Source organism: Canis lupus, chromosome 11 (assembly GCF_003254725.2).
Source record: "Canis lupus dingo isolate Sandy chromosome 11, ASM325472v2, whole genome shotgun sequence".
NCBI lineage: Eukaryota > Metazoa > Chordata > Mammalia > Carnivora > Canidae > Canis > Canis lupus.
Genome location: NC_064253.1, coordinates 10,710,478 through 10,731,865, shown reverse-complemented (window position 1 = coordinate 10,731,865; position 21,388 = coordinate 10,710,478). Strand labels below are relative to the sequence as shown.

At 40.0% G+C, this 21,388-nt stretch overlaps 1 protein-coding gene and 1 pseudogene across 5 annotated transcripts in view; both read left to right on the top strand.

The window, feature by feature from the left end:
• Positions 1 to 21,388, top strand: part of LOC125752133 (arginine/serine-rich coiled-coil protein 2-like) — a 316,143-nt gene that overhangs the window by 180,444 nt on the left and 114,311 nt on the right. The gene's annotated exons all lie outside the window — the stretch shown is intronic.
• On the top strand, positions 95 to 1,999 carry LOC112650322 (cytohesin-3-like; annotated as a pseudogene).

Below are 21,388 nucleotides of genomic sequence, written 5' to 3'. Positions count from 1 at the left end.
TATGTCGTACTTTTCTTGGATTACAATCTTCTAACGATAGATTATAGTAATACTGTTTAAGATCAAGCTATGTGGCCGAGCTGCCCGGCGGCAGCGGGTGAGGCCTCAACATGGACGAAGGCGGCTGGGCAGTGGTGGCGTGGGTGGCGGCGTGCCTGATGGCCTCTCATTAGAAGACAGAGAAGAACTTTTAGACATTAGTCGAAGAAAGAAGGAACTTATTGATGACACTGAGAGGCTGAAATACGAAATTGCCGAAGTGATGACTGAGATTGACAATCTGACTTGAGTGGAGGAGAGCAAAACTGCACAGAGGAACAAGCAGATAGCCATGGGGAGGAAGAAGTTCAACGTGGACCCTGAAAAGGGAATTCAGTTTCTAATAGAAAATGACCGGGATCCCTGGGTGGCGCAGTGGTTTAGCGCCTGCCTTTGGCCCAGGGTGCGATCCTGGAGACCCGGGTTTGAATCCCATGTCGGGCTCCCGGTGCATGGAGCCTGCTTCTCCCTCTGCCTATGTCTCTGCCTCTCTCTCTCTCTCTCTCTCTCTCTCTCTCTCTGTGTGTGTGTGTGACTATCATAAGTAAATAAAAAAAAAAAAAAAAAAAAAAAAGAAAGAAAATGACCTGCTGCAGAACTCCCCAGAAGACTAGCCCAGTTCCTGTATAAACCAGAAGACCTAAATAAGACCGTGATTGGGGACTATCTGGGTGAGAGGGACAACTTTATTTATTTATTTTTTAATAAATTTATTTTTTATTGGTGTTCAATTTACCAACATACAGAATAACACCCAGTGCTCATCCCGTCAAGTGCCCCCTCAGTGCCTGTCACCCATTCACCCCCACCCCCCACCCTCCTCCCCTTCCACCACCCCTAGTTCATTTCCCAGATTTAGGAGTTTTTATTATGTTCTGTCTCTCTTTCTGATATTTCCCACACATTTCTTCTCCCTTCCCTTATATTCCCTTTCACTATTATTTATATTCCCCAAATGAATGAGAACATATAATGTTTGTCCTTCTCCGATTGACTTACTTCACTCAGCATAATACCCTCCAGTTCTCCAGGCGTTTGTCAAACTCCGTGAGTTTGCTGATCTGAACCTTGTCCAAGCCTCAAGGCTGTTCTTGTGGAGCTTTTGACTTCGGGGGAGGCTCAGGAAATGGACCGCCGGATGGAGGCGTCCGTGGCCCGCTATTGCCTGTGCAACCCGGGCGTCTTCCAGTCCACAGACACCTGCTATGTGCTGTTGTTCGCCATCATCACGCTCAACACCAGCCTCCAACCACAATGTGCGGGACAAGCCCGCAGCTGAGCGCTTCGTCACCATGGACTATGGCATCGGCGAGGGAGGGGATCTCCTGGAGGAGCTGCGCCGAGCTTGTACGAGAGTATCAGGAACGAGCCGTTTAAGATCCCCGAGGATGATGGCAGCGACCTGACGCGCACGTTCTTCAACCCTGACCGTGAGGGCTGGCTCCTGAAGCTGGGAGGGCGGGTGAAGACCTGGACGCTGTGGTTCATCCTCATCGACAACTGCCTCTGGTACTTGGAGTATGACCGACAAGGAGCCCAGGGGCATCGTTCCCCTGGAAAACCTGAGCATCAGGGAGGTGGAGGACCCCTGAAACAGAACTGTTTCGAGCTTTATAACCCAAGCCATAAGGACCAGGTCATCAAGGCCTGTAAAACGGAGGCGGCCGAGTGGTGGAGGGGAACCACGTCGTGTACGGATCTCTGCCCCGAGCCCCGAGGAGAAGGAAGAGAGCATGAAATCCATCCGAGCAAGCATCAGCAGGGATCCCTTCTAGGACATGCTGGCCACGAGGAAGAGGAGGATTGCCAATAAGAAATAGATCCCTCCTGGCCGGAACAGGTGAAAGTGGAAGCCGAAATCCCGCAGCAGAAAGTTGACTGGGAGCCTCCCCCATCAGACAGACACCCTGGGCCCCACCTCGCCCTCCCGCCGCCTCCCCGGAGGAGCGGCACCTGCACCGGGCGGCGGCTTCACGGAGGCGCCGCTCTGGGGTCGCCGAGGGCAGGGCCCGAGCTCCGAGGGGTCCTCTGTGCGGGGCCCACCCGCACGTGCCAACGCCGCCTCCGCGGACAGGACCTCGTGCCCCGCGGGCCACACGCGCGCTCCCGTGGCTGTGTTCACCGTTCTAGAAGCCGCCGTTTTCGATCAGGACAAGAAAGGAAAAGCTACCACTTTTTTATTCAGAGTTTTTTCTCAGATATATAGGATTATAGCTTTTATATGCCTTTTTATATTCTGAAATTGTAAGGAAAGATACTTTCTAACAGCATTTTTAGAATGGCAGCTATAAACAGAACTCCTGGGCACAAGTACAGGGCACAAGTACGTGCACTGAGGAAACCTCTGTCCACACATGTGCAGTGCACAGGGGTAGGCCCCCCTTTACCCCCAAGGGGCCCTGGGCTGGGCTCCAGGGGGCTGGCGGCCGGGGCTACTCTTCAGCACAGACGTTGTGCCCCCACAGAGAACCTTCTGAAAAGGCAGAACTTTAACATGGAAGTGATGGTTCTGGCTGTTTCTCTTGTGACTGCAGTCCTGCGCAGCCCGGGTGCTGAGCCCCACGGAGCGGCTGCTTTGGCCTGTGTGGCCCACCAGCTAGCGGTTCCCTGTGGGCCAGTGTTTGCTATTGAAAACCTGTTGGCAAAACAAATACTTATTACTGACCTGATGGTAATTTGACCAGATCTTTTAACCTAACACATATAGACAAATAATGAGAACGAACCTTACTCCATGTTTTCAGAGACTTACTCTCTCGCAGGGAGAGAGGACGCTGTGGGATGAAGGCACGGGGCACTGAGGGTTTCCGGTAAATAGCCTAAAACCCCACATACGCACTGGTGGTGGAACTTCAGAGGATCCACCATCAGGTAGTTGTCAGGTTGCTGTTGATCTCATGGTAGGTGCTCAGGGCGGCTGCCGGAGGGAAGGTGGATCTCCGAGCAGGATGGGGGTACTGCTGGGTGAGGTTGGGGTGCCGTGTGCTGGGACGCTGCGTCTGGGTGTTTGGGATGGGACCTCCCCTGACCCACGCGGCTGTTCTGGCGGTGGGTCCCCGCCCCGCATCCACTCCTGCGAGAGGTCATGGACCGTCCTGTGCCACATGCAAGTCCCAGAAAGCAGCCCTCAGACCGTGAGCACCTGTGTGAGGATGTTAAGTACAAGTGACTGTTCCTGTGAGTTGCCTTGGTGCTGGAACTGCCCGGCTGTGGGCCCCTGGCCTCGACGCCGCTGACCTTGACGTAGCTTTAAGTCCCACTAAATGCAAAGGCGTCTGAGCCCAGGACTCTGACCTGCATTGAACTGATTGTTTCATTCCCAAGCTATTAGGCTTTGTTACTGTACTAATACCTCAAACTCGAAACTGTAGTTTTTGAGAAAGGCGAGTATATGTGCCGGCATATATGCAGCTCTGGCCTCCGGTCTTCCACGGACACGCGGCGCCCGGAGCCCGGGCCCAGCACTGCTCAAGAGCGCTCCGGCAGCGGCCCCATCGGTAGCTCCCACGAGGGAGAGCGTCCCTGTCCTGCGGCCGCCCCAGCTAGGCCCCTGGGGAAGCAGGGCTTTCTGGCCCCGGGCTTGGCCTCAGTGGGGTTGGGAGAAGCAAGCTTCAGGAAAGCCCGGTGGGAACTGTTCCTCCCCGGTCATGGCTCTTTCCCCAGGAGCGAGGCAGAGGCTGCGATGCTTAGAATCCGTGGGACCTGCCCCCCATGTTACGGGAGATCCTCTCGTTCCCCGTCTATGTGGTGACAATATTAACACGACGGGCACACCAGCCGTCGGACCCACTCCACCTGCACCCACAGGCCTGTCCTGGACGCCGCGCGGACCTCAGCCTCCTCCCCAGCCCCACGTCCGCATGGCGTGCTTGAATCGAGGCCGAGGGCAGGCGACAGTGCAGGGGGGGCGCCGGGCAGGCCTTGGTGAATGCTCAAGGTTTAACTGGATGACCCTGGACCCAGGCAAGCAAGTGTCTTCAGGATCACGGAACAACTGTCAGCAGTTTAATGTGGTACCAAACGGACTCAAAATAGGAGCTATTTATAGGTGAAGCAAGCATTTAATGCTTCAGATAAAGCAATGAATATTTTTAAAAGTTAAAATGCGTATTATTGACATAGATGTGCTTTGCTGGGGAAATTAGGTCTGTTGTAGACCTGAAACCACACGTTGTGATTTCACATTTTCTTATTTTTTCTTAGACATTTCTATTTATGGTAAATAGTTAATATGTAAATAATGTACATAGAGCTTTCTGGAGTGTTTGTTATTCAGTGTATATACTCCCACCACTTGCATGAATACCCTATCGATATTTTGTTGTAAAATGAATAGCAAAAATGGAAGGTGTATGGCCGTCAAATTGCAAATACTGTGTTCACAAAATTAAAAATGCATTTTTCAAACAAAAAAGATAAAGCTATGTGTCCATTTGGTAATTATTAGTTGAATATTAATAAATCATTGAAATGCAGTTGATATGACTGGAACTCAAACTTATGAACTAAGATGTCCTGTAACTTGGATGCTACATGCTGTCTTTCACTTAATTTTTTTTAAGATTTTGTTTATTTACTTGACAGAGCTCAAACAGGGGGAGTGGCAGAGGGAGAGAGAGAAGCAGGCTCTCCACTGAGCAGGGAGCCCTTACACTGGGATCAATCCCAGGACATTGAGATCATGACCTGAGCTGAAGGCAGACAGGCTCAACCTACTAAGCCACCGACAGGACCCCTGTCTTTCACTTTTTATTTTTTTATTTTTTTTATTTATTTATTTTTTCACTTTTTAATGACATAATATTTAAATTCTTTTTCCAAGAGGGTGAGGGTATGGTTCTTCTTTAGAAGTGTCTGTTACTTTGAAAAAAAAAAAAAAAAAAACAGGAATACCTATAGGATTTTCTCAAATACGTTAAAATTCGCTCAATTGGTGTTTTTTCTTAATGCAATTTAACTTCCTTAGATTCTTGTGACAATACTTGAATATCTAATGAATATTAATAGTGATCCACCCAAAAAATTAGTCCCAGTGATTTACAGTGATGCAGAGCCTCAAAGCTAGGAAGTGAGGAGGCCTCATATAATGGGCATGGGCCATGGGGAGACCATACAGCTGCATGATCAGAATAATAGAAGTAGTGAAAGAACAAAGCTTTTGTGGGTGTCTGACTGCTAGTTAACCTATTGACAGTTAAATTCAGAGGAAATAAAATTTAGAAGCTTTCCTGCATTCAAGGGAACTTTTCAGACCACAGTTTCTATTTTTTATTTCTGTGAGATTTCACCGTTCAGCTTAAAGTCTAAAATTCATTACTAAAACTTTGAACTTCCAAAACTTTTTCAGCTTTGTTTCAGGTTAATTTCAGCACGATAATTGTTTCTTAGGATATGGACTGCTTTTTTGCTTAAAAAATAATTTCAGAATGCACGCCTCACCATCCCTGCCTTCACTATGATTATGACATTAAATAAATTGTATTTAATTCATCAGACTTCCTATTTAATTCAAAACCTAATGAAAGTTTATCATTTAAATATAATCATAGTTAACACCTGTTACATATATTTGTTTTATTTGTTACAAATATATGTTAAGAAATTTGCTTCTATTTTTCTACCTTCACAAAGCTCTTGACTGTGTTAGAAGAGTAATCTGCCCTCTTGATTCTCTGTCTTCACTGTTGTCATGGTACTGCTGCTATCTGTGGCCTCCAGTGACTCAGACTTTATTATGCAGGCCCCAAAGGGGAAAGAACTTCAAGTGATCTGCATTGATCCAGGTGCTGAAATAGTTTTGGTACCTTCCCCTCAACCCCGACTCCAGAGGAGCTGGCTGAGGAAAGCCAGAATACACTAGAAGTTCTAATTTTCTTCCATAACATTACATACATAACATTACAAACCAAAGAAAGAAAAATCCTCCACTTGCCATGATTTCCCATCAGTACTGCTCTGCGAGATTTGAAAGGGGCTGCGTGTTAACCTAACAAAAATTTCCTAAAAATACCAAGTCTCATAAAATAAAGAGTTTCAATACATTATTAATTGATTTGAACATCACATTTTGCTGATACAATGTTGGGTTTCTTTATATCGGTGACTGATGGCATTTGAAGGGCAAAGATCTGAAATACAATTCTCATTTGCATAAGTCAGCGAGAGATCCTATCACATTGTCCCCCCAAATCTAGTACTGAATATATTATTAAATTTCCTGTACCTCCTCATCCTCACCTGTACCCCAACAGAGTAGAAGCATTGTTCATTAAAGAGCTTGAAAAACGTGAGCCTACTTCAAGGTCTTGATTATATGATGAAAAAAGACAAAACAGAATGCGTTAACCAATTTTCCAAAAATTGTTCAAGTTGAGCAGCTAGGTGAATGTGGAGTTGATTCTCGGGAGATATCAAAGGGATTCACAGCTGGTTTGGGGTCTCCCTGAGGCATTTCTCGGAGTGATTTTAATTAATTTAGAGACTTCTGAGGGTGTTGTTTCTTCAAGACATTTTTTGTTACTAGCTGAGATGTAGCCTGCAGTGTGTTGTGGAGCCTTTCTCAAAATTAAGCTTGCATCGGAGTCATTGAAGCCTTGTAAAAACAGATTGCTGGGCCTTAATCTCAGAGTTTGTTGTTAACTGGGTATAGGATGGTGCCTAAGAGTTTGCATTTCTAACAAGTCCCCATGGGATGCTGATACTGCAGGTCAGGGAACCACAGTTCTGAAACACGAATTGCTTACCGCAAATTCAGCCCATTGCAAAGCCATTAGAAGTGACCAGATAATTTGGACTTCAGCAGAGTTGCATCCTCTAAATACCTTTTTAGCAATATTTTTCTGGGAGTTTCTTAAATTTTAAATCAACTGTTTGGCTTCTGTCTGTATCCTCCTGGAGTAAAAATCCAAATAGCACGGTTGCTAAACTTCATTCCCTTTTATCATGTCCTGGATTGTTAAATCTTTGGAATTATTCAGAAATATTCAGTGATTCAGTTCAGTGCTTTTGGAGTCAATAGACATGGAATACTGTTAAAAGTTACAGTTTTTAAGAAGTTGGAAATGTACTTTTTTCAAATTAAATTTTAGATGATTACCACATCCACACCTGAAATTAGTATCTCATGCTTCTGTATGGAATGTGTTCCAAATGAAAAATGGTTCTCTGTATCTGTTTCTGTTAATACACATTGTTTCTTTTGAAACTTAAGAATTGAACCAGCTTACAATAATGTGTTTGAAAAATAATGCCAATATACCTCTTCTAGAAAAACAGGAAATAGAGCAACTACTGTGGTGTTTCCCCCGATTCTCATTCGAAACCCTTATGAATGTATACTTTATTCGAAAGAAGGCCGGTGATTCATGGGCTGGGATGATGATTTAATACAAATTTACAGAGGTGTTGTGCACATAGATGAAGACTTGTCTTTAAGTCTGTTTTTGTTACCTTTACTTAAATTACTGCCCCTTCACACTTCCTAAATGTGTTTACCAAGTAGACACCACATCTTTTTTCCCCCTTTGTCTCTTGTTCTCTTTGTCATTATCCTACTTCTATCTATTCAACTTTTGCACAAAAAGATATGCAAATAGATTTTTCATGAATGTATATATGCGTACGTAGTTGTCTTGCCCATGTGTTTTTAGAAGGCAAAAGTCTTTGATGGCAAAGGTATTCTTTCAATACAACATGTGCCACATGACTTCTAGAACACTCTGGGCGCTTAATAACCTTTACATCACCACCACCGATACCATCGTCATCAATCATGGGAGCTGTCTCAGCACTGATTCAATTAGACACAGATTATAAAAGGATCTTCTCTTATGTCTCTGGTTGCTATTCAACCCTGACGGTTTCCCTTTTTAAAAATACATCTGCTGTCTTTTAAGTCATTTTTGTGGGCCTTTCATGCCTCTAAATGTTGGTACCTCCCAATTAGCAACAGAGAAACTAATTGAAATGAGCTAGCACTTATAAGTGTTGGGTTCAGCATGAGAATGTTAACCTATTTCCACATGGCTAACCCAGTATTGCACAAAAGTAAATCATCATTGAAATACAGCCATTCTCTTAATCATCTAATGATTCTATTGCTTATATACAGATAAATGCACACAGGACACCCCATTATCTTTAGAAAGGTCACTCAGCAGTCATTAGAGTCGAGTAGATGAGGATTATACTGTCCTTCTCAGTACCATAAACTTACCTGCTTATATACAACCTATAATTCTAGAGCAAAAATAAAAAATACAAAATGAGTTTCACTAAGTAACTCTACAGTGGTCTGTAACCAGAAACACCATTTGTCCCTTTGAGAAGCTGATATGTTTTAGAATGTAAAAAATCTATTGAATAAATTTTTGACTGCAAAATGTTTTGTTCAAGTGGAATTGTATGTGGCAATATTTTATGTAAAAGAGATAAAAGCATGTGTTGTGAAGGAAGCCAGGTTGGGGAGGCTGGCCATTTGAATTGCTATTCACTGCAGATGCTCCAAAGGGATCTCCATGGTAAGCCCAGAGATCTCAAAGCATCATTAAAACAATTGTATTTGAAGGTTAATCCATGGGATAGTTTTTCTTCCAGGGCATTTACCATTATATAACATACTACATACAATATATGTGTGTGTGTGTGTATATATATATATATATATTTTTTTTTTTTTTTTACTTACTGCATAACTAATTTACATTGGGGTCTATGTTGTATGAGGAGGATGGACTTTTTAGCCACTCGATTCATGGTAGACATTCAATAAACATTTGTTGAATGAATGGATGTATGCATGAGTGAATGCTTACTAATTATTAGAGCAAAAGAATAATGACAGGTCCCCAGGATCGTAAAACAAACAAAAAGTAAGACATTCACTGACCCAAAAGGACACTTAAAGCAGTCAAAGCCGGGATCCCTGGGTGGCTCAGCGGTTTGGCGCCTGCCTTTGACCCAGGGCATGATCCTGGAGTCCCAGGATCTAGTCTGTCGGGCTCCTGGCATGGAGCCTGCTTGTCCCTCTGCCTGTGTCTCTGCCCCCCTTCTCTCTCTCTCTCTCTCTCTCTCTCTCTCTCTCTCTCTCTCAAATAAATAAATAAATCTTAAAAAAAAAAAGTAGTCAAAGCCTATAAGATGGCCTGTACAAGAAAACATCTGATGTATAGAGCCAGTACATACCTTTCCAAGGGTACAGGAACTGTGTACTAATGTCATTCAAACTAAGGGAAACTGGGCCTAGTTGATCAAGGGAAGATTGATGGGGGAAATGACTAGATGTGTGGCCTCAAAAAATTTGCTTAAGCCTTTTGGGCCTTAGTTTCCTCATTTAACATCATGTTTTTCCAAATAGATGACTAGTTAGATCTGTAGGAGTTTTGGCAAGAAGGCACTTTTGAATGGATGGTAAAAATCTGAACTAGATAGGAAACAGTGTTTCTGCAAATGTATTGGAGGAACTTAAAAGTTAAGGCTGTTTGGAGCTCTACACTATATACTACATCATGGCATGGCTGCTATTTGAATTTGATTGATGAAATGAAACTGAAGTTAAAGAAAATTTCATAGAAGGAGAATTACTTTTAAAACTACTTTTTCTGTCTCAGTATACATAGAAATGCATAAGGAGACCTGAAGTGATACATCAGATGGGAGGACGTAGCTCTACACTGCACAGAAGTGCAGCTGTGAGCAAGTCTTCAACGCAGCCAACCAAGTGCAGGTTACTTTCCTCTTTTCTTTAGGTTAACTCTTTTATTAATGAAGTATAAAGGTAGAAAGAAATGTACATAACAAAGTTTGTGGCTCAGGGACATTTTGCACAGTGAATGTACCTACCCAAAGCATGGCTCGGAGTAAGGACAATGAATATTACCATCCCTACAGAGCCGTCTCCTGCGACCCCTGATATCCATCCACCCCAGATGTTACCCACCCTAAAGGCAGCACGTATTTGGACTTCCAACATTATAGATTACTTTGCTGGTTTTTAGAATGGAATCATATAGGAATATACGCTTCTTTCACTTAACATTGTATTTCTGTGATTTGTAATATCTATAATTATAATAACTGATGTATTTGAACTTAAGCTTACTGTTTTCTGTCAGGCTTTTCATCTTTTTTCCTCATTTTTGCCTTCTTACTGAGTAATCAAGCATTTGAAAAATTATTATTCATTTTAGTTATTTTTTCTACATTTATTTAGTGATTTAACCCTAAATTTTGGTCTTAAACAAGTTTCAGGATTCCTTCATATTCTTAAACATTGAGGATCCTAAAGATTTTTTGATAATGCAGGCTATACATTTTGATATTACTCTATTACATATTAAAACTGAGGAAGTTTTAAAGTTTTTTTATTTTTTATTTTATTTTATTTTTAACTTTTATTTATGATAGTCACACAGAGAGAGAGAGAGAGAGAGAGAGAGAGAGGCAGAGACACAGGCAGAAGGAGAAGCAGGCTCCATGCACCGGGAGCCCGATGTGGGACTCGATCCCGGGTCTCCAGGATCGCGCCCTGGGCCAAAGGCAGGCGCTAAACCACTGCGCCACCCAGGGATCCCTAAAGTTTTTTTAAAAATGATTTTATTTGTTCATGAGAGACACATAGAGAGGTAGAGACATAGGCAGAGGGAGAAGCCGGCTCACTGTAGGGAGCCTGATGGGGGACTCTATCCCAGTACTCCAGTATCAAGACCTGAGTCAAAGGCAGATGCTCACCCCTGAGCCACCCAGGTGTTCCCAAGACTGAGAAAGTTTTAAAACACAGGAACACAGGATCCTGGGTGGCTCAGCAGTTTGGCACCTGCCTTTGGCCCAGGGAGCGATCCTGGAGTCCCGGGATCGAGTCCTGCGTCGGGCTCCAGGCATGGAGCCTGCTTCTCTCTCTGCCTCCCTCTCCCTCTTTCTCTCTCTCTCTCTCTCTGTCATGAATAAATAAATAAAATCTTAAAAAAAAACACAGGAACACACAGTCACATATCCCATTAGTCACCAGAGTAAGGGTGATTTCACATGTCATGTTACCTTTCAAAAACTACACTATATACTAGTGTGAACATGAGAGCAAAAAATCAAATAATATCTTAACATTTATAAGAAAATATTTGCCACTGCACAGATCTCCTGAAAGATTCTGCTTTGAGAGTTCCCATTTTGGAGGTTCAACGGGAATACATAATTTATTGGAATCTGCTGTAGTTTCGTATTTTTTGTGTAATTTCTGCTCCTTGTTTGTGGGCTGGATTTAGTGACTCACTTCTAAGGAATAGAATGCAGTGAGAATGATAGGATGTCGATTTCAATATGAAGTTACAAAGAATGTAGCGTGTGCTCTCTCATTCTGGTCTAGAACCCCACGTTCTAGGGGAAGTCAGTTTGTCCTAAAGCAATCTTTTGGCAGAGATCATGTGGATTGCTTGGGAGTTGGTACTTTGTCAGTTGAGCCTTGATTTAAAGGCAGCCTTAGCTCAGCCTTGATTGCAGCCTTGTGAGAGACCCTGAGTCAGAATCTTGTAGCCAAGCCATTTCCTACTCCTCACCCACAGAAGCTATGAGATGATAAATAATGTGTTTTGTGCGAAGTTGCCACATTTGAGCGTTGTACACAAGAGATAGCCAGTACATCTGTTTTCCATGCTTTACTTTCAGATTTCTGTCTTTATACTTAAATAATGACATTTTTATTCTATACAGTATAGACTTCTACTTGTTTTATTTCGTCCATTTGCATATTTAAGTTGATATCCCTTGTATTTGTTTGTTTGCATTTTCATACCCTTGCCTTATATTTTTTTATTTTCTTTAATTGCCTTGTTTTGGATTATTTAAGTTTTAGATTTCATTTCCATCTATTAATGCATTACTCATTAATTGTTCTATTTTCTTCATGATTACCTCAGAGGTTATCACATACATAACTCTTTCAATCCACTAAAAACTGTCGTATTTACTTTTTCACCAATAATTCTGAAACCATAGGAAATAGTAACTCTGTTTACTTCCTTTAATATTCTATTTGCCTGTGTTTAACTCGTGCTTGCATTTAAAATACCATTAGAAGTTATCATGATTTTGTATAATTTGTGTTCATGTATTTACTTATGTGTTTACCCCTTTCTGTGTTCTTCATTTCTTCCTTTATTTTCATGTGTCTCATGTAACAAATAATTCATTTTTATTGTCTTAAAATGAGCTATTCTTATATTCATATTTCATATTTGAAATATTCATGTATTTATGTTCATATTTCAAGAATATTTTCTGTGGAAATAGAAACTTTGTTTGGCATTTATTCCATATTCAGTATATGAAAGAGGCCATACCAACAGACAATGGAATATTTTTTAACATTCATCTTTTCTGTTTACTTAATTCCGTCTTATTGTTGCTTTTTTGAGGATAATAGGTCTTTATTTTTTCTCTAATTGTTTTTAAGTCTGTCTTTTAGTTGTATTTCCCAACAGTTTTACCAAAACGGGTCGTTGCTTGGTTTGCTTTGCATTTATACCATTTGAGTTATACCACACTTCTTGAATCTGTGGATGGGTAAATACCTTTCAACTATTTTTTTGGAAAATTTCAATCACAATGTTACGTCAACCCCATTCCCTCCTCCTCCTTCTAGAACTCCAGTTACTTTCAATTACTGAACCCACAGTTCTCTTATATTCTTTTCTGCCCTCATATCCCGCTATTCTTCTCTGACCTCAGGATCATGACCTGAGCTGAAGGTAGATGCTTAACCAGTTGAGCCATCCAGGCTCAACAATTATTTGAAAGCAATATCTGGATTACCTGAAGGATAACTTCTATTATCTCTTTGTACTCTTTGAATTTTGATAATTTATCCTGTCTTCTGACTTGCCTGATAGTTTTGCATTGCATGATAGATACTATGTATAAAAAACTTTGAACACGCTGTAGATGATGTTTTGTTCTTAAATTTTCCTCCAGGGATGCCTAAGTGGTGCAGTTAGTTAAGCATCAGACTCTTGATTTTGGCTCAGGTCATGATATCAGGGTCTTGAGATCAAGGCCCATATCTCAGCTTTAAGCTGGGCTTGGAGCCTGCTTAGGATTTTCTGTCTCCTTCTCCCTCTGATACACATGTGCAAGTGCATGCACATTCTCTTTCTGTCTCTCTCTTAAATGAATAAATCTTTTAAATAAATTTTCTTTCAGAAAGAAGTTGTAGTAGGTCAGGTCACCTTGTACCGTTCAGAGACTGAGTTAATAGATGACTAGTTTTGGAGTTGTAAAAGCTGAAGTTTGCTTTCATCTCATAGCATAGTCTTACAGGAGGCTCAGCTAAAAGCAAAGAGTGTTTCTGAAGCCCTTCCTCCTTAGGCCTATACTTTACTGGTTAGTCCATAACCTGGAGACTGCCATGAGCTCTGTTTGGTGTTTCAGCCTGATTTCTTGATCTCTTACCCCAGTTAGGTGGGATTTTTTTGTTCTTTTTTTTTTTTTTTTTTTTGTACATTTTATAACAAAGTGCATTGGTGAGGTTTGGAATTTTCAATTGTTATTTCTTTTTAGGGAAAAGAGAAAAGCTAGAACACGCAAAGGTCTCACACAATACATTATCTTTTCACCTTAGCACAGACCCTTGCTTGGGCACTGTTGGGAGAACATAGACAGCAAATGCCTTCAGGATAAAAACAACAGAAACATTGATTTCCTCCTTCCAGGATTTTTGACTCACTACTTTGGGGTTGGTTGTTCCTCATGCCCATAAATGGTAGATTTTAAAACTTTTTAGCCCATGTTAATAGTTATTCTAAGGTAGTTTTTCTTGTTACAGGCTTTTCAGTTATAGAAGTAGAAGTCTCGATGGTCTTCTTTGGAGTAAGGATTGAGTCTCTATGTTAGGCATTTTATTTCACACAAAGAAATGGGAGAAAATTGTCTCTTCACAATAGAAAAAAATTGATTGTAATCTTTTTTAAATTTAAACATATTTTCATTGTAAATGAACAATAAAGTTGTCTGGTAATATTTTTATTATTTTTTCATAGTAAGAACATTAACACTGAAGATACTTAAGGACCAGTAGATAGGCTCATTCCTCTTTGTGGCTGCTATCTAGAATATATTGTTTTGAGGAAGAATGACAGATACAGTGGATTCTAGAAAAACTAAGTTGATGTATATCTAGAGAGATTATTGACCTCCCTTCCAAGTAGTTAGAGTTTTATTGCCTACAAAATGAGGAGTTACATGACTCAGATACGTTATGTTAAAATCATAAACTGTAACCACCCTGTGGTTTAGAAAGACACACCATTTCCAAAATGCAAAGAAGAGTGATATTAAAAGTGGAGAAACTGGGATGCCTGGGTGACTCAGCGGTTGAATATCTGCTCAGTGTGTGAGCTTGGGGTCCAGGGATCTAGTCCCACATCGGGCTCCCTGCAGGGAGCCTCCTCCTCCCTCTGCCTATGTCTCTGCCTCTCTCTGTGTGTCTCTCATAAATAAATACATAGAATCTTAAAAAATAAATAAAATAAAATTGGAGAAATTACTGAAGAGAGTATTGAAATAGTAAATAAGTAGGTAAGTGAAATAGTAAATAGTAGTGAATAGTAAATAGTAGATAAGTGAAATTTGATATGATGCTGAGTAAAAGCGGTGTTGGAATTGAAATGACAAAACAAATTTACATGATATTTCAAGAGAGTAGTCAGTTGGACTTAATGACATGTTGGATTTGGAGAAGAAAGATATAGAAGACAAATAAGGCACTCAACTAGGTAATAAGCTCTTTTAATTTGTATGTTCTTAGAAATTCACATATAAAAGACAGTTGTGATCAAAGCTGCAATCTCAGAATCTCTGAACTTTTTGTTATATGACATTCAAGGAAAAGACATGAAAGGGATTAGGTTCATTTTATAGAAGAAATGTGTATTTGAATAAAAGGCCAGAGTCTTTGTACTGAGTCATGAATGATGCAGTTGGCCCAGGGAAGTGCTATCACTACAGTGGAGGCCTGCAGCACATGGGAAGTGGACCCTGATGAAAGTTGATCATCACTACTCTCACTGCTTCATGACTTAGCCTCTGATACAAAGCCAGCTAGCACTGGGGAGCCATCAGCTTGTAATAATGGCCCAAGAATAAGACAGATGGAAACTAAGAAAAGATGAAGCCTGTACCTTCTCAGCTGCATTCACTATGATGTCAGTTTGATGTGCTAATTTGACAAAACAGCTAATATAGCAAACTTGAGCTGGAGAAGAGAGTGATGGTTTTCTCATGGTTCTCATATTTATAGATGAATGTAGTAATTTCTGAAGAGTTCTAGAAACTTAGAGCTGATGGGATGGGCTGGTACTTAAATAATAATTTTCTCTGATGTAATGACAAGTAATAATTATTTGTTAAATAATAGTTTACCATATGCAAAAAAGAGGTCTTCCAGTGAAGGGAAAAGTTAGTAAATTGTTTGGAAAATTTCAGTACATTATTTAGGAAGAGTTGATTATTCATTTGGAATTATAAATCTACATTACAGCATTCCCATAGAATTTACTGCACCATGTGGAAACATTAGCTGTGCATTTGTAGTTATGGATCTTCACTACAGCATTCCCAAAAATAAACTCCAGATGAATTTTAGGCCTCATGGGAAAAAGGATACTCAGAAGAAATTTATAGAAAATATGTTTACAGTTTTGGTGTAGGAAGACCTTTTGTCAAAATACTCAGCAGATAATAGCTAGAAAGTTAAGATTAATAAATTGACTCCCAAGAAATTTAAGCTTTTAATCCACAAAAATAACCAAAACAAAGTTAAAAAGAATTGACAAAATAGGAAAGTATATTTAGGCATTTATAGTAGATAATTATATTCAAAATAAAAAGCTTCTACAAATTACTTAAATAGCAAAAATATATAATAATAAATGGCCAAACATGAATAATTTATAAAAGATGAAATATAGAACTGGAGGGTATTATGCTGGGTGAAGCAAGTCAATTGGAGAAGGACAAAAATTATATGGTCTCATTCATTTGGGGAATATAAAAAATAGTGAAAGGAAATAAAAGGGAAGGGAGAGAAAATGAGTGGGAAATATCAGTGGGGGTGACAGGACATGAGAGACTCCTAACTCTGGGAAACGAACAAGGGGTAGTGGAAGGAGAGGTGGGTGGAGGGATGGGGTGACTGGGTGACGGGCACTGAGGTGGGCACTTAACGGGATGAGCACTGGGTGTTATGCTATATGTTGGCAAATCGAACTCCAGTAAAAAGTTTTTAAAAAGATGAAATATATAAAGATAAACATAAAGGGAATTGTTTACCTCCCTTATAATCTGAGAGTAGTAAATTAAAGTAAAATCAAGGGCCCGTGAGTGGCTCAGAAGTTGGCTGACTCTTGATTTTGATCAGGCATGATCTTGGGTTGGCGGGATCAAGCCCCATGACAGGCTCCATGCTCAGCACAGAGTCCGCTTGTCCCTCCCCTCAGTCTTGCATGCATTCCCTCTCTCTAAAAAAAAAAAAAAAAAAAAAAAAGTAAAATCTTTAAAATTAAAATAAAATTAGACTGCATGCTTTGTGAATAATATCACAGTGTAAGTGAGATGAGGGCATAAAAGAATTATTTCCCACCACTGGTAGTAATGTAAATTGGTATAATCATATTGGAAGAAATTTTTAGAGAACTGATTTATACTGCTGTTATGATCTGTCATTTCCAGTTGCTAGCATTCACTAAACAGAAATATTCAATCATGTGACGAAGTAGCATGTACAAAGATGTTTATTGATGTTCTATTTATAAAAGTAAAAAAATTGTAGACTACCCAATTATCCATTAGTATGGCAATGCATATAATAGAAAATTTCAAAAACTTAAATGAAAATTTGCAAGATGATATGTTTCTATTATTTACATAAAATTGTGTGTACACATGTGCATCTGTATATAAGTCTTATATAGAGTCTAGAAATATTAATCATTAAATAATTGATTATAGTTACCTTTTAGAGTAGACTAAAATTAGAAGTGAAGGACAGAGGGAGACATTTGTTTTTTTTGGATTGCTTGAAATTTTATAATGATAAATGTTTAAATAAAAATTAAAAATTATAATTTTAAATTATAATTTGATATGTAAAAATAATCTATAGATGAGTAGTTTGCATATTCCTAGAACTGTAATTATAAATGAATTACAATTAGTTGCCAAGACAGACTGAGATGTAATGTTCTTGAAGTTGAATATGTTTTTTCTCTGGATGGTGGAAATGAAACTGCCTGCTATTCTGTTTGTTTTTTGGAAATTTAACGTGATATGGATAATACTTTGAGGACAGCACCTAACCACAGATCAGTAGTGTGTGTGTGTGTGTGTGTGTGTGTGTGTGTGTACACACGGCCAAGCTGAGGATTATACGCAAAGTGCTGGGTGGCCCCTGATGATGGGGACTCGGGGCTGCTCTCTCCAAGACCAGCTCTTTGCTTTCCTCCCCTTTTAGATTTTTCAGGCTACTTGAGCAAAAATATCATATACTAGTGGCTTAAAATAAGTTATTTCTCACAGTTCTGGAGATTGAGAAGTCAAAGATTAGGACACTGGCAGAGAGAGTGTCTGGTAAGAACCTTTTTCAACAGCTGCCTTTGAGCATCCTCAAATGGCAGAATGGGTGAACACTGTCTTTAGGAGTCTCTCACCTGCAGGCACTTATCCCATGTGCGAAGACTCTACCCTCATGAGCTAATCAGCTACCACCTACCGAAGGCCCCATCTCCAAATACCATCAAATCACATTACAGTTTCAAGGTATGAGTGTTGGCAGGATGCACACATTCAGACAATAGCTCTCTACATAAGTAGCAATAACTTGAAAATGTTTCCATTATCTTCGCTTAGCCTAAGAATTAAAACCACTGCTTTGACCCTTTACGCTCTCTTTCCTCAAGTCATATGCTCACCTGAAAAAAATGTGAGTATTAACTGAAATCTCTGGTGTATATACAGAAAATATTTTAGCAGAAGAAAAGAATAAAAATTAGATTAAAATAATTTATTAGTAAAATCTTGTTTTCTAAAAATCACCATTTTACTTGAAACACAGTGGTGGATATTTTAGGTGTGCACACCTGAATGGACTCCAATGATTGTCATAATGTGTCTTGCTATTTTTTAAAAAAATGTATTTTTTTCTTCTCCTATTTTATTTTTGTTTTGGAAAACTAAACCAGATTTAATAGTACATGGAAAATATCTTTCTCATGCATCTTTAAAAATGACTACATCTGATTTTATCTTAATGTAAGAAGTAAGATTCCAGCCACTGAAGGAGGTGGAGAGTCAAAGAAATGACCCGTGTAATTGAAGTAACAGTAGATTTAGTGTGATGACTAACCTGAGTCGAGACTTTGCCACTGGAATTACTTAGGCTTACCTTCTCAGTTCTCAGAATGTCTGGTGTATTCTAGGTGATTGATTGAAGATTTACAGCAGTAAGCACAACAGAGCCACTCTTATCCATCTCAAGGACCTAGTATATGGGCATGAGTCACCATGAAAATGGACTGGTATGTGTAAGGGCTAAAAAACGTTTTGTAGCAGTTACCAATTTTTCCAACTATTATTTCTCTCCCACACTCACATATAATTTGCCAGAGAGCTGGAAACTAGCATGATACTGTTCTCTGTTGCCCCTCTAATACCTGGCATGGCTAGGCTCTCAAAATATTTGCTTAATTAATGAAATAAAGGGCTGAAAATTGTGGAATCACATATTTGGTGATCATTTTTTTTTTAAATTTTTTTTTAATTTTTATTTATTTATGATAGTCACAGAGAGAGAGAGAGGCAGAGACACAGGCAGAGGGAGAAGCAGGCTCCATGCACCGGGAGCCCGATGTGGGTCGATCCCGAGTCTCCAGGATCGCGCCCTGGGCCAAAGGCAGGCGCCAAACCGCTGCGCCACCCAGGGATCCCGTATTTGGTGATCATTAGGATGGCAAAAAATAATAATTTGGCCACATCCTGGGAAGCTACATCCTTCTCACTGGGCTTTACTTTCTTTAGTATAGAAAATAGTATAAGTGATGAATGGATGATGAGTTTAAGATTACTCAACTACACTGTGGAAAATACGTTTAATCCATAGAAGCATTCCTTTAGCTCTAGCTTGTTTCCTTACTAACCAAAAATTAGTGACTTGACATGATTGAAGGTAATACCTAATTATTCCGATATTGATTTATTGGTTCATGTATTCAATACAGGTCCTGGAAAAAGAACAAGTCTTTTACATATGGGTTCCTGATCTAGAAGTGTTTTTGTTAAATATTCATTTGTGAGAATAGTTTTTTTTTTTTTTTTGTGAGAATAGTTTTTATGGAAATTGGAACCAGGATGTCTGGGTGGCTCAGCGGTTGAGCATCTGCCCTTGGCTGAGGGCATGGTCCCAGAGTCCTGAGATCAAGTCCTGCATCGGGCTCCCTGCATGGAGCCTGCTTCTCCCTCTGCCTGTGTCTCTGCCTTTCTCTCTGTGTTTCTCATGAATAAATAAATAAAATCTTAAAAAGAATTAGAACCACTAAGTAGAACAAAATATTTAAGCTGCCAGATAAATTAATCAAGTGGTGTAGGGTTTTAATATTTTTCTCTCTGAAGCAACAGAACATTTTGACCATAGTTCTCATTTGAACCAACCGGACGGTACAAAGTAATATAATAAAATGAATAATAATTGGTTTTCCTCTGTTTATCTCCCACATATTATAAACCCACAACTGGTGACTTAGTATTGAAACCGTTCAGGGATGGATGAGTTTTGCTGTCATTGTGTTCCTAAGTATATGTACACACAAATGGACAGATTTTTTTAGAAAACTAAGCCATCATATAGGTTGTTCTAAGTTAGACCTAATGCATTTTTTTACATTTTCTTTCCTGATAAGGAAAAGAGATTTTAAAAACCCTAAAAATTTCAGATATTAATCAAATTAGAAGTGTACTAAAACTTTTTATTGTCTCAGTTTTGACTGCAGAGTTCATTTGAACTAACTAGATTTAAGCAAGATAAGAATGAATGATACTGAGTTTCACTTCTACTTTTGCAGCCTAATATAAAACCAATATTTAAGCAAGCACAATGCCATTTGGCAGGGTTTTTAAAAAGGATTCCAAAGCATACAAAACTAAACTCCTGGAAATCAATATGAAAGAAATCTGAGACTAAGAAAAATTACATTAATTCTGGTATTTTAGTTAAAACGGCAAAACTGAGAGTTTTTTTTTTGTGTGTGTGTGTGTGTTGTTTTTTTTTTTTTTTTTTTTTTTTTTTTTTTTTTTTTTTTTTTAGGATTGGACATCACAGTATAAGATGATGTTCTATTTTTGCCAGAATTGGTGACGAGGACCAAAGTTAAGGACAGAGTATCAAGTACAACACATTCTGGAGAGAAATGAACACATCTGGACTCTTGACTGGCTCTGTTGCTGCCAGTGTCTGTCATTCTTTGCCTCCTGTCTATAAAACAGAAGACAAAGAAGCAGGGAAGGAGAGCTGTAGCTTATCAGTAATTAGAATTGGGAGCATCAGATTTGGAGGAAGAAATGCAGTGTTTTTTTGCTTTTTCATTTTCTCCAACATAGAATGAGTGCTTCTCCAACCTGTAGGTTTCCTCTGGTTCATGTGGTCACCACAGGCAGGTATCCAGGCAGGTGACATTATAGCAGCAAAAGGTTGTGGGCTGCACCAGCTACAGAAGGTGAAGTGTGCATTGGAAATGTTGAACAGGAGCCAAAAGAAAACCAGGTGCTCCATCAACAAAGAGATCCATAGAGCATGCGTCTGTAAGATGTGTCCCCAGGAGGGAAGCCAAAGTGGGATGTTGAAGAGTTTGCAGCTGTCCTGCCTCAAGGATCTGTATGATGGTGAACCCCTGACCAGGATCCTTGAATGCAATTACATGTACACCCAAACAGTCAGTTTTTGAATGCTGCTCTCACAGAAGGCAGCTTAACTTAGGTTCAGAGCTACAGTGGCAGTTATTAAATGAGAGCCTTGCCTATTCCTTCTTTCTCATCTCCGAGGAAAACACCAGAGGAGGAAAGAAGGAGTAAGGATCACATTCCTGCACTGCTCATCCCTCAGGCCATGGTGGAAGTCTGAGCTGGCAGCTGGCAGGGCCTCAGTCTGGAGTTTTCAATTAGCTTAGACAGGACTTTTTAATAACTGCTTGTGAGGTCACAAACTTTATCCCCACAGATTCTGGTTGATAAAGTTTTAAGAGATGAGAAGGAGAAGTTGGGGGACAGGAAAAATAAAACCTGTCCACCATTGCACTCCCAGTGATCTGAGACCCTC